Below are 14,319 nucleotides of genomic sequence, written 5' to 3'. Positions count from 1 at the left end.
CAGGCTGTGATGTACTCCAGAATGTCTTTAGCCATGACAGGCCACCAGTAGTAGCGGGAGATGACTTGCAGAGTCTTTCTCTGGCCGGCGTGCCCTGCCAACTTGGATGAGTGACCCCACCGAAGAACACGAGTTCGCTTGGAAGCTGACACAAAAGTCTTCCCGGGAGGCAGCTGGGCAAGATCAGTAGAAGCGACCATGACTAACCTTGAGGGATCAATGATGTGCTGCGGTTCTTCTTCTTGATCAGGAGGTAGAAAGGCTCTGAAAAGTGCGTCTGCTTTGACATTATTGTCAGCTGGGCGAAAATGAAGAACAAAGTTAAAACGAGCAAAAAACAAAGCCCAGCAGGCTTGATGAGGATTCAGCCTTTGTGCAGTTTGGAGGTAAGCAAGGTTCTTATGATCGGTGTATACGACTACCTGATGAAGAGCTCCTTCTAGAAGATGCCTCCACTCCTGCAGAGCCAATTTGATAGCCAACAATTCCCGATCCCCAACAGAATAATTCCTCTCTGCGGAAGAAAAAACCTTGGAAAAAAACCCACAGGAATGCATTCGACCGGAGGACGATTTCTGGGTTAGTATGGCTCCCGCACCTACTGAAGAGGCATCGACCTCAAGAAAAAATTGTTCATTGGAGTTAGGATGAAGAAGAACAGGTGTGACTGCAAAGGCCTTTTTGAGAGAAACAAAGGCCTCCTCAGCCTGTACCTTTCCGGGTTAGAGCTGAGATGGGCGCCACTCGGGTGGAGAAGTTAGGAATGAATTTCCTGTAGTAGTTGGCGAAGCCCAGGAATCGCTGTATGGCCTTCAACCCAGATGGACGAGGCCACTTGAGTACAGCCGATAACTTCTCTGGATCCATTTTTAATCCTGTGGAGGAAACAATGTAACCGAGGAAAGGCAAAGAGGATTGTTCAATGAGGCACTTTTCAAACTTGGCATACAGTCTGTTCTCCCTGAGCCTCTGTAAGACAAGGCGCACTTGTCTGCGATGCGAGACCAAGTCAGTACAAAAACTCAGAATGTCATCTAGGTAGACAACAACACAGGCGTAAAGCAGGTCCCTGAAAATGTCATTGACGAACTCTTGGAAAACAGCGGGTGCATTGCTTAGACCAAACGGCATTACCAGGTACTCGTAGTGGCCATCACGGGTGTTGAAGGCTGTTTTCCATTCGTCTCCATCTCTGATTCTGATCAAATTGTAAGCACCTCTGAGATGCAGCTTGGTGAAGATCCTGGCCCCTCGGAGATGGTCAAACAGTTCTGAAATTAGAGGCAAAGGGTACCTGTTTTTTACCGTTATCTGGTTCAGCCCTCGGTAGTCGATACAGGGCCGCAGGGATCCGTCCTTTTTCTTCACGAAGAAGAAGCCTGCTCCTGCTGGTGATGATGATTTTCGGATAAACCCTCTGGCCAAGTTCTCCTGGATGTAGTCCGACATAGCCTGAGTCTCTGCCTGGGAAAGAAGGTAAACTCTCCCACGGAGAGGAGATGTTCCAGGAAGAAGGCCTATTGGACAGTCATACGACCTGTGGGGGGGGGGAGTTTTTCAGCTTCCTTTTTCCCGAAGACATTCGAGAAGGACCAGTAAGCGGATGGTAATCCAGGCAGGGTAGCAGGTTGGACTGGGGTGAAGTTGGTTCAATCCGCGTTAAACAATGGTCCGAGCATGAATCTCCCCAACGTAGAATTTCGCCTGTTCTCCAATTAAGGACTGGTTCATGTTTCTGAAACCAAGGCAAACCTCGAAGCAAGAGGTGAGGCAAACCAGGGTACACATAAAAAGGGATTCTTTCAGAATGCACAAGACCTACCCGGAGTTCTACTGGCTCAGTCTGGAACTGGACGGGTTCGGTCAGAAGCTGGCCATCGACAGCGGTTACTCGCAATGGGTTGGGAAGAGCCTGAACTGGTAAGTGGTAGCGATCCACAAGCGTCTGCTGGATAAAGCTTCTGGCGGCTCCGAAGTCCAACAGACAGAGTCCAGAAAATTTTATTGCTCCGCAGGTCATGGAGACTGAGATCTGCAACGAAGGAGAGGAAAGTTCTCTACTTAGGGTGGCCTCTCCTACCGAGCCTAGGCACAGGAGTTTTCCGACTTCTTTGGACAGGAGCGGATCAGGTGTTCGGAACTACCACAGTACAGACAGCTTCCGTCTTTGCAACGCGCCTCCTGGCGGCGGTTGGCCAGACTTACTCGATCTACCTCCATAGCCTCAGGAGAAAAGGATGAGGCAGACGTTTTGGAAGAATTAGAGTCCAGGTGGTAGGACCTCCTGTCATGCTTAATCTCCATGGAACGCTCCTGAAAACGCAGGTCAATCCGGGTCGCCAAGGAAATCAGGTCATCCAAGATGGTAGGCCTGTCCCGTCCCGCCAGCTCATCCTTAATTTTTCCTGATAGGCCCTCCCAGAAGGTAGCCAGGTTATTTGGCTAAATTTGTGGGGGGGTAGGGCTGGCTCCAGGTTTTCATGTGCCCTGGGCCAAAGAGCTCCCCTTTAACACATAGCACAACTCATGATGCTCTGATACGGCAGAGAAATAGTGGTATAGTACAATGAAAAATACTTCACTTTTTACATCTCATGACTGATATCCATTTTAAATTCTCCAATAGCTCCAAAACGGACAGTATATTACTCCATACAGTATTATGGCCACCGCATAGTGCGCTATACAGAGTAATGAGGCCCATATATTTCTCCATACAGAATCATTGGTCCCATATAATGTTTGAAACAGTATATGATGAGCTCCACATAATGCTACAGTATATGTTGGTCCCCATGGATGAAGCTGCACTGTCTTATGGGCCCAAATAATGCTACATATATAATGGGCCCCATTTCTAATGCTCTAGTGTATAATGTGCCCTGTAAATGCTGCCCCAGTGTCTGATGTCCACCTTTGGAATGCTCCAGTGTATAGTGGGCAACATATATCATTCTCCCGAGTATAGTGCTCCCCAAAAATTGCTGTCACAACATTGAAAACCATTAAATAAGTCTCCTCAAATAAGTCTCCTCGCTAGGGAATCCCTGTACTGGTCTGGGCGTACAGACGTGATGTCATTGCGCTCTCTGATCAGAATATCACTGTCAGGAAACGCGGAAGATGTCATGGCGGTGGAGCAGGGAGAGGTAAGTATTTCAACTTTGCAAGTGCTGTGATCCTGAGCAAGCAGGGGGGACCCACTTGTTGGCGATGGCACTGGCACAGGGCCCCTCATAGTACGGCGGTGTGTCTGACGGCGGGCGGGCCGAACCTGCACTTTCATCTGCACCTTCCTCTTTGTCACCGTCTAAGGTGGTACAGTATATGGGAAGGGTAACCTGAGTTTCATCAGTGTCAGATTCTGGCTGTGTAGAGTGCGTGGGGAATGTAGTGGTCTGGGTCAATGTACAAGCAGAATCATCTAGCAGTGGCTGGGCCTCAGTGCACTTGTGGCGCCCCCAGGAGTACGGTCGCCACAGTGGCATTACCTTCCTCCTAGGGAGTGTGATGTCATGCTTGGGAGCAATGAAGGATCTCTCTAGCAGTTAAACCAACACACAACACATTTCCCACTCCAGGCCAGCAGGGAGACCTCTGAACCTGAGTACTGAGGTGCTGCTCTCTGTGGTCGGGAGGAGTTAAGTTAGGGCAGTCTGTGAAGGGAAGGGGAAGTGTGTGGATGCGAGAAGGGGAGCTGGAGGATGAGCAGAGTTAAGGCTCACTCCTAGCTGGAGCGCATGGTCCGGATTCCGGTCTCCGAGTTTGTAGGAACACTGACGTTCCTGCAGCTGAAACCAGAGGAAGTAGCAGTTGTAAATGCTCTGTACCCAACTAAGGCTCGGAGGCCCCAGCAGCGACGTGTGGGAGCCAGAAGGAAAAGGCTACGGCTGCCTGCCATACGAGAAAGTTCCAAAAGAAAGTCAACAGGGGGAACTTCATTGAACTCAGCACTGCGAGTACCTCAGATAAGCGCTAGAACGGAGGCCTCACTACCTATCTGCAGAGAGAGAATTCCAAATTGGCTTCCAGACTGACCAACTCCTTTTCCATCTGTACTCTGGGTCTTGGACGGCACTTACCAAGTACAGGTAAAGGAACTGCGCGACTGTGTCTGTCATCTTTCTCCTGCGCCTGCCACACGGCTCTGCAACATCCTGCAATGCACACCATCTACCAACTCTTTCATCTGCCCTGCGACTACGGCCCTACCTGTGCAGGGTTCTACATCTTAGCTGCACCACAACATCTGTCCCAGAGAAGCGACACTGCAGCGCTGGACAATCTAATCATAAACCACAGGTGGCGTCACGTATCATTCACCTATAAACGTAATTCACCCCTTTGCATGGACGCCCAGGGCCACAGAACGGTCACCACCACCGTGACACATCCCTGTGAGACACCGGCCCGGTACCGATTAACCCCACTGCCCTGGCTGGCCACCCACACTCCATGTCAAATTCATCTTTGACTGGGGAATTCACAATTTGACTTGATAACCCAGGCATGGTATGATAGAAAGAGCTACATGGACTAATGTGAAGTGTGGCCTGCTGCATCATTCACTTTGGGTGGGGGTGCAGGACACATGGAAAGGGGTTCTTACTGACCAGGAGCCAGCACTTGACGACTCAGTGCTTGCATTTTTTGAAACTTCAGAAGAGGAGGGCATATTTGCTGGAGTCTGTTTCGGCAATGTAAGCCAAAACCAGTTCCTCATGCTCCGGCTTTAAAAGCGGTTAGCCTACTCCCAGAAAAGGTAGCCTTCCAGGTGTTCCGGAGCCAGACCATGACGCAGGCTCAACACGTCCTGCCTTAGCTGCTATTGTGCTTTTGCCACTACCAGCAGATGCACCACCACCATCAGCACCAGCTGGCCCCCCCACGCCCACGTCCGCGGCCTCTTCCACCAAACTTCAAAATTTAGCAGAAAATAGACACAAAATAACATCAGATATATGGCACTAAAAACACATGTGACATGCACAAGTGTGAACAAGTCGGTAAGACAACGTTCACACCACCCACTAACTGAGACACAACAAGAAAACAGATTTGCAAAAATACTCTGCAGTAAAATATATGACAGTAGTCACCAAGTGCTGGATATCAAATACAGGGTATTTAGTCGATACGTTTTTTTGCAAAAAAATGTATACCAAGCTGCTTCACCGCGTCAAGGTAACCCGTATTGAAGCAGTCCCTATCTAATGTATTTAAAACCTGAACATCTGAACAGTGTCTAAAATGAACAGGATTCAGACAGGTGCTTCTTAGTATGGGCTTGTGGTGCAAGACAGCTCATTTGTGCATGCCACACAAGAGAGGGGTGGGGTCTCTCAAACCATGCTAGGCAAGGAAAAATCGGATTAAAAACCCTCTGCCAGTGCCCGAGCCCAAGAGTCGGCCCACCCACCTGTCCAGGGCAACGGCACTCGCACGGCTGAGTGCGCTAGGTGATGACCCCGGCCATGGGGGAGGAGGCAGCCCAGTTAGGGAGGTTTACAAAATGGCATATGTTGATGTGGAACATTCACCTGCTGCTAAAGGCGAAATTGGTCAAGTCCCAGGAAGAGGAGGACCAAAGAAAGCCATTTTTCTGGCAACCTATGTGTCATCAGGGTAAGGTGTGACAAAATCCTTGGAAACCCATGCATGGTTCATTTTAATGAAGGTTAGATCATCCACTTTTTGGGTCGAGAGACGGGTCCTTTTTTCTGTCAGGATTGATCCAGCAGCACTGAAGACTCTTTCCGATAGCGCACTTGCAGCTGGGCAAGCGAGCTCCTGTAAGGCATATTGTGCCAATTCAGGCCAGGTGTCCAGTTTATCGGCCCAATAGTCAAATGGGAATGACCTGTGAGGGAGAACATCAATATGGGACGAGAAGTAGTTTGTAACCATAGTTGACAACTGCTGTCTCCTGTCACTTTCAATTGATGCAGTATTACCAGTCGTGTGAGCGGGACTTGAAAAATCAGTCCACAACATGGTCATGAAACCCCTGTCTCCAACGCCACTTCTGATGTGTGCACCACCAACACCTCTTCCAAGTTGCCCCTGGCCCCTACGGCTCGTGTGAGAACCATCACCGCTGCTGTGTGCTGGGAATGCCTCAACCAACCGGTTTACAAGAGTTGCTTGTTTGTTAGCCAATATTAGGTCAAGGTTCTCCTGTGGCATGATGTTTTGGAATTTGCCTTTATAGCGTGGATCCAGGATGCTGGCCAACCAGTAGTCGTCATCGTTCATCATTTTGGCAATGCGGGGGTCCCTTTTTAGGATCTGCAAGGCATAATCTGACATGTGGGCCAATGTTCCCGGTTTCAATGATGCACTGCGAGTGCTGGGTGGAGGAGCACTTTCTGGTAAATCCACATCCCTCCATTCACACACAAACCCAGTACCAGACCTTGCCATGCCAACATTTTCTCTTGCCCCACGAGAAGCATCCTCCTCCCCTAAATAATCATCCCCATCATCATCCTCCTCCTCCTCTTCCTCTTCTTCCTCCACCTCGTCCAGAAGAGTTCCCGGAGCAGACAATGGCTGACTGTCATCAAGGCTTCCCTCCTCCTCTTCCTCATCATCCTTGGCTGCAGACACCTGCTCCTTAATGTGCATCAAAGTTTGCATGAGCAGACGCATAAGTGGGATGCTCATGCTTATGATGGCGTCGTCTGCGCTTACCAGCCGTGTGCATTCCTCAAAACACTGAAGGACTTTACAGAGGTCTTTCAGCTTCGACCACTGCACACCTGTCAACTCCATGTCTGCCCTCAAAGTGCCTACCCGTGTATCCTCCCACAAATGCATTACGGCCTGCCTCTGTTCGCACAGCCGTTCGACCATGTGCAGGGTGGAGTTCCACCTTGTTGCAACGTCGATAATTAGGCGGTGCTTGGGAAGGTGGAGCAATCGCTGCAGCTTCTGCATATATGACTGGAGCGTACCAGCGACCGGCGGATGTGCAAGCACAGTCTTCCGACCTTCAGGAGCATGCCTGTTAACTCCGGATAATTATTGAGGAAGCACTGCACCACCAGGTTCAAGGTGGGAGCCAAGCAAGGTATGTGTCTGAGTTTTGAAAGTGCTATGGCTGCCACAAATTTCCGGCCGTTATCACTAACTAAGATGAAGAATGCCCAGCCATGACTCAGTTTGTCTCTGAAAGTAGTCGGCCAGCACCTCCGCGGTGTGTCTGTCGCCCAAACACATCATCTTCAACACAGCCTGCTGACGCTTTCCACTAGCTGATCGATAGGGGGACACCTCGTGTGCAACACAGGCAGCTGCGGATGGAGTGCTCGTGCGACTGCGTTCTGTGGACGAGCTTTCGCTTCTGGAGGAGGAAGAGGAGGGTCGAACTCCTACACCCAACTGTTTCCTATACCGTGGGCTAGGCAGCACTGTCCCACCACTGCTGTCCCCTGTGGACCCTGCATCCACCACATTAACCCAGTGCGCAGTGATGGACACGTAACGGCCCTGGCCATGCCTACTGGACCATGCATCAGTTGTGAGGTGCACCTTTCCACTCACTGATTGCTTGAGTGCATGTACAATGCGGTCTTTCACATGAAGGTGGAGGGCTGGGATGGCTTGCGAGAAAAGAAGTGGCGACTGGGTAGGTCATAGAGTGGTACTGCTTAGGCCATGAGTTCGCGGAAAGCTGCGCTTTCAACCAACCGATAGGGCATCATCTCTAACGAGATTAGTTTGGTAATGTGGGCATTCAAACCCAGTGTACGCGGAAGAGAGGATGAGTACTTTCTTGTCCTACTCATAGTCTCTGGTAGGGTAAGCTGGACTTGAGAGCTGCATATGGTCGAACTAGCGGTGGACATGGCGGATTGAAAGAGGGTTGATGATGGTGATGGAGCTGGTTTTCTTTCTGATGGCCTAGATTCAGTCTTTCGTTGCAATAACAGTGTAATTCCCTGACTGATTTGCCCTTGCGACGACAACTCAACATTTGCTGCTGGTGGTGTGCTAACTGGTGGGCTTACAGTGGGGGAAACAATGTAGTGTTGCTGACTACCTTCTTTGGGAGCAGTTGCACATGTGGTACGTGAGGTTTGGTAGTCCGTCCACGCTTGCAAGTGCATGGTGGTTAAATGTCTTAGCTTGCAACTGGTATTCAAATTTCTCAGATTTTTCCCTCGGCTAAAGGTCTTTGCGCACTTCTTACAGATAACCTTTGCCTGATCATTAGGATTTTGTTCAAAAAAGTGTCACACTACACTCTTTCTACTAGGGAAGACATTTTGAGGCCTTGCACGCTGTGCTATTTTGACCGTCTGGCGTAGCTGTCCTGCAACTCTTTTGGTTTTTGTAACCTGTTTTTGAACTGCTCCGGGCCTGCCAGATAACAGCTATTGTGATGTCGATGCCCGCTGCGGATGCTCCTCCTCCTCTTCTGAGCTATTGGCAGCGGCACCCTCTTCCCCCCAATGGATGCCAATCTGGGTCAACAACTGGGTCATCCATCACCTCCTCTTCAATGTCATGTGCACCTTCCTCTGTGTCACCGTGTATGGTGGTATGGTATGCAGGAAGGGGCACCTGAGTTTCATCAGGATCAGATTCTGCCTCAGTACACTGCGAGGACAATGTAGTGCTGTGAGTGAATGTACCAGCAGAATCATCTATTAGTGGCTGTGCATCAGTGCACTCCATGTCAGATTCATCTTGGCCTGGGTAATTCACGATTTGACTTGATAACCCAGGCATGGAATGTGAAAACAGCTCCATGGAGTAATCTGTTGTGTGGCCTGCCACATCCTTCACTTTTGGTAGGGGTGAAGGGCACAAGGAAAGGTGTTGTTCCTGACCAGGAGCCTCCAATGACGACTCAGTGCTTTTATTTTTTAAAACTTCAGAAGAGGAGGCGATAGAGCTGGAGGCTGAGTCAGCAATATAAGCCAAAACTTGTTCTTGAAGCTCAGGCTGTAAAAGCGGTTTACCTACTCCCAGAAAAGGGAGCCTTCGAGGCCTTGTGGAGCCAGACGATGACGCAGGCTCACCCCTCCTGCATTAGGTGTTATTTTGCTTTTGCCACTACCAACAGATCCACCACCAACACCACCACCATCATTACCAGCTGCCAACCCCCGCCCACTACCACGGACTCTTCCACCACACTTCCTCATTTTTGGGGAAAATGTACCCAAAAAAACACCAACTATATGGTACTGTAAAACAAGGTACAGGGTGTTTATAGTAGTGGGGAGAATTTGAATCTCTCTAGACTTCAGGACACAGTTGTATTCTGTCCAGGCCCTGTTTATATTACACCGCAATGTGACAGGCAGATTCTGGATGGTGCAAGAAAGGTGTATAGAGGACTGGGGAGAATTGGAATCTCTCTAGACTTCAGGACACAGTTGGATTCTGTCAGGCCCAGTTTATATTACACCACAATGTGACAGGCAGATTCTGGATGGTGTAAGAAAGGTGTATAGACGACTGGGGAGAATTGGAATCTCTCTAGACTTCAGGACACAGTTGGATTCTGTCAGGCCCAGTTTATATTACACCGCAATGTGACAGGCAGATTCTGGATGGTGTAAAAAAGGTGTATATAGTAGTGGGGAGAATTTTAATCTCTCTAGACTTCAGGACACAGTTGGATTCTGTCAGGCCCTGTTTATATTACACCGCAATGTGACTGGCAGATTCTGGATGGTGTAAGAAAGGTGTATAGAGGACTGGGGAGAATTTGATTCTCTCTAGACTCCAGGACACAGTTGGATTCTGTCAGGCCCTGTTTATATTACACCGCAATGTGACAGGCAGATTCTGGATGGTGTAAGAAAGGTGTATAGAGGACTGGGGAGAATTGGAATCTCTCTAGACTTCAAGACACAGTTGGATTCTGTCAGGCCCTGTCTATATTAGCCCGCAATGTGACAGGCAGATTCTGGATGGTGTAAGAAAGGTGTATAGAGGACTGGGGAGAATTTGATTCTCTCTAGACTTCAGGACACAGTTGGATTCTGTCAGGCCCTGTTTATATTACACCGCAATGTGACAGGCAGATTCTGGATGGTGTAAGAAAGGTGCATAGAGGACTGGGGAGAATTGGAATCTCTCTAGACTTCAGGACACAGTTGGATTCTGTCAGGCCCTGTTTATATTACACCGCAATGTGACAGGCAGATTCTGGATGATGTAAGAAAGGTGTATAGAGGACTGGGGAGAATTGGAATCTCTCTAGACTTCAGGACACAGTTGGATTCTGTCAGGCCCAGTTTATATTACACCGCAATGTGAAAGGCAGATTCTGGATGGTGTAAGAAAGGTGTATATAGTAGTGCGGAGAATTTGAATCTCTCTAGACTTCAGGACACAGTTGGATTCTGTCAGGCCCTGTTTATATTACACCGCAATGTGACAGGCAGATTCTGGATGGTGTAAGAAAGGTGTATAGAGGACTGGGGAGAATTGGAATCTCTCTAGACTTCAAGACACAGTTGGATTCTGTCAGGCCCTGTCTATATTACACCGCAATGTGAAAGGCAGATTCTGGATGGTGTAAGAAAGGTGTATATAGTAGTGCGGAGAATTTGAATCTCTCTAGACTTCAGGACACAGTTGGATTCTGTCAAGCCCTGTTTATATTACACCGCAATGTGACAGGCAGATTCTGGATGGTGTAAAAAAGGTGTATATAGTAGGGGGGAGAATCTCTAGACTTCTGGACACAGTTGGATTCTGTCAGGCCCTGTTTATATTACACCGCAATGTGAAAGGCAGATTCCGGATGGTGTAGGAAAGGTGTATAGAGGACTGGGGAGAATTTTAATCTCTCTAGACTTCAGGACACAGTTGGATTCTGTCAGGCCCTGTTTATATTACACCACAATGTGACAGGCAGATTCTGGATGGTGTAAGAAAGGTGTATAGAGGACTGGGGAGAATTGGAATCTCTCTAGACTTCAGGACACAGTTGGATTCTGTCAGGCCCAGTTTATATTACACCGCAATGTGACAGGCAGATTCTGGATGGTGTAAGAAAGGTGTATAGAGGACTGGGGAGAATTGGAATCTCTCTAGACTTCAGGACACAGTTGGATTCTGTCAGGCCCTGTTTATATTACACCGCAATGTGACAGGCAGATTCTGGATGGTGTAAGAAAGGTGTATAGAGGGCTGGGGAGAATTTTAATCTCTTTAGACTTCAGGACACAGTTGGATTCTGTCAGGCCCTGTTTATATTACACCGCAATGTGACAGGCAGATTCTGGATGGTGTGTTGTGAGTTCATTCTCTGGTTCACCAGTTGTGAGTTCTCCTTCCAGACTCCCTCTGGTGGTAATAGGAGGTAGAGAGGCTGATTTGGTCGGTGGAGATCTGCCACCTGAGAATGAGGATGATGATTGGATCTCAGGAGTCTCAGATTGGATTTAAAACAGACGACGCCCTATTCAGTTGCTGTGATTCCTTCTGGCTTGTCAGCTCTTTTCAGCTCTGTTCCAGTCATCTAAAGCTAAGTTTTTGGGCTAATGTTCACACTTGATTTTTCTGGTCTATTCAGTTTTTTTGTGTAGTCAGCCAGCCCCTGCTGGGGGCTGTGCTGAATTTCCACTCTTATTTATCAGTATTTTGCCAATTGGCTTTTTGTCCCTTACTAGTTCGGTCTCTTTTTGCTCTGTCTCAGAATATTTCAGAGTGCTGATTGTTATGAATGATTAACCCAAGGAGGAAAAAGCAAAAATACAAGCTAAGTCCAGAAAACCGGAGAGGTTGGTAGCTATCGGATTGCAGACCCCTGATCCTATCCACAACAACTAACAGTAGCCGTGGGGGTTCCTACGATGCCCTAGATGCCTCGATCACAGCCAGAGAACTAAATAGGTCTAAAGAAAGAAAGGGGAAATCTAAACACCCCCAGAGCAGACCCCAAAGCAAAAGGCAGCCCCCAACAAATAATGACGGTGAAGCAAGATGAAAACACTAACACTGATAGAAAGATAGGTTGAGCAAACGATGGGGCCCAAGCTAACTAAAAAGGACAGGATAGAAAAGCTGCTGTCTGCAATCCGCAAAAAACCCTACCAAAAAATGTCCCAACCGTCTGATAGGAAAAACAGGCCCTGAAGTCGCTAGGACTTCAAAAAGACTATATCAGCACTCAGGTAAATTCTGAAGACAGAGCAAAGAGACAAACTGATCAGATACAAAAATGGAACTCAGCACACCCCCGACCGGGGATGGCTGAATTCCAAAAAGCAAGGTAATCAAAACAAAACTAATAAGTTCAAAAGCAGAGCAAAAACTTATCTTTGGGAAGCAGGAATCAGACTGGTCTCCAAGAATCCAGCAGAGAAATCACCAGCGACTCAGAAGGGAGTCGGCTGCCTTATATCCAGTCAGAATTTCCTGTTACCCAGTCATCATCTACCAGATCAGGTGTTTGGTAATCAGCCTCACTACCTTCCTTCACCAGAAGAGGGAGTTCATCAGACATCGACGGTGAAGGGGAAAATGAACTCACAACAGTACCTCCCCCTTGAGGAGGAGTCACCGAACCCTCATCCACGCCACCAGGGTGATCAGGATGGGCCCAATGAAAGGCACGAACCAATCTTTCAGCATGAATATCGGATTCAGGGACCCAAGAATTATCCTCCTGGCCATAACCCTTCCATTTAACCAAATACTGGAGTCTCCGTCTAGCCAGGGGAGAATCCAGTATCTTCTCAACCTCATATTCCACATTACCTTCAACCAATACCGGGTCAGGAGGTGCCACCACAGGAACTACTGGCTCAACAAACCTCTTTAACAGAGACTTATGAAACACGTTATGGATATTAAATGTAACAGGAAGAGCCAATCGAAAAGAGACTGGATTAAGAATCTCCAAAATCTTGTAAGGTCCAATAAATCTAGGTTTAAACTTTGGAGAAGCCACCTTCATAGCGATATTCTTTGATGACAAACAAACCATATCACCCACCTTAAACTGGGGACCAATGGTCCTATGCCGGTTGGAAAACCGCTGGGCCTTTTCCTGGGAGAGAGACAACTTATCCACCACTTGGTCCAAGATCTGGTGCATTCTCTCCACCTCAGTGTCAACACCTGGGCAGGCAGAAGGCTCCACCTGCCCTGAAGAGAATCGAGGATGAAACCCAAAGTTACAAAAAAAAGTGACATCAAAGTGGCAGAACTAGCTCTATTATTTAAAGCAAATTCGGCCAAGGGCAAAAATGAAACCCAATCATCCTAATCAGCAGAAATAAAACATCTCAAATACGACTCCAAAGTCTGGTTTGTTCTCTCCGTCTGCCCATTGGTCTGAGGGTGAAACACAGAGGAGAAGGACAACTGAATTCCCAGCTTGGAACAGAAAGTCCTCCAAAATCTAGACACAAGCTGAACTCCTCTGTCAGATACAATGTTCTCAGGAATCCCGTGCAAGTGAACCACCTATTGCAAAAACAAGGGCACCAACTCTGAGGAAGATGGCAACTTAGGGAGTGGTACAAGATGGACCATCTTAGAGAATCTATCACAAATCACCCAAATAACAGTCATTCTCTGAGAGACAGGCATATCAGAGATAAAATCCATTGAAATATGGGTCCATGGCCTCCTGGGCACCGGCAAAGGCATCAACAACCCACTAGAGCGAGAACAAGGTTTAGACCGAGAGCAAGTCCCACAGGACTGCACAAAATTCCTGACATCACGAGACAAGGCGGGCCACCAAAAAGACCGACTCACCAAATCTCTAGTACCAAAAATACCTGGATGACCAGCCAATGCAGAGCAATGAACTTCAGACATCACTCTCTTCCTCCACTGGTCAGGAACATACAATTTTCCAATGGGACAACGCTCAGGTTTGTCCTCCCGAAACTCTTCCAGAGCACGTCTCAAATCGGACGAGATGGCAGAAAGAACTACCCCCTCACCTAAGATGGTAGCAGGCTTGGTCACAACAGGAGAATCAGCAAAGAAACTCCTAGAGAGGGCGTTTGCCTTGGCATTCTTAGTGCCCGGAAGAAAAGAGACCACAAAATCAAAACGTGTGAAAAACAAGGCCCACCTAGCCTGTCAAGGATTCAAGCGTTTGGCCGACTCCAGGTAAATCAAATTCTTGTGGTCAGTAAGGACCACGACTTGATGTTTAACTCCCTCCAACCAATGTCTCCACTCCTCAAATGCCCATTTCATGGCTAACAGTTCCCGATTCCCCACATCATAGTTACGTTCAGATGGGGAGAACTTTCGGGAAAAGAAAGCACAGGGATTCATTTTAGATGTTACAGGATCTTTTTGGGACAAAACAGCTCCTGCACCAAT

This window comes from Dendrobates tinctorius, unplaced genomic scaffold, assembly GCF_039654945.1.
Source record: "Dendrobates tinctorius isolate UK_male_01 unplaced genomic scaffold, ASM3965494v1 ptg000046l, whole genome shotgun sequence".
In the NCBI taxonomy this organism is placed as follows: domain Eukaryota; kingdom Metazoa; phylum Chordata; class Amphibia; order Anura; family Dendrobatidae; genus Dendrobates; species Dendrobates tinctorius.
Note: the sequence above shows the minus strand (reverse complement) of the source record.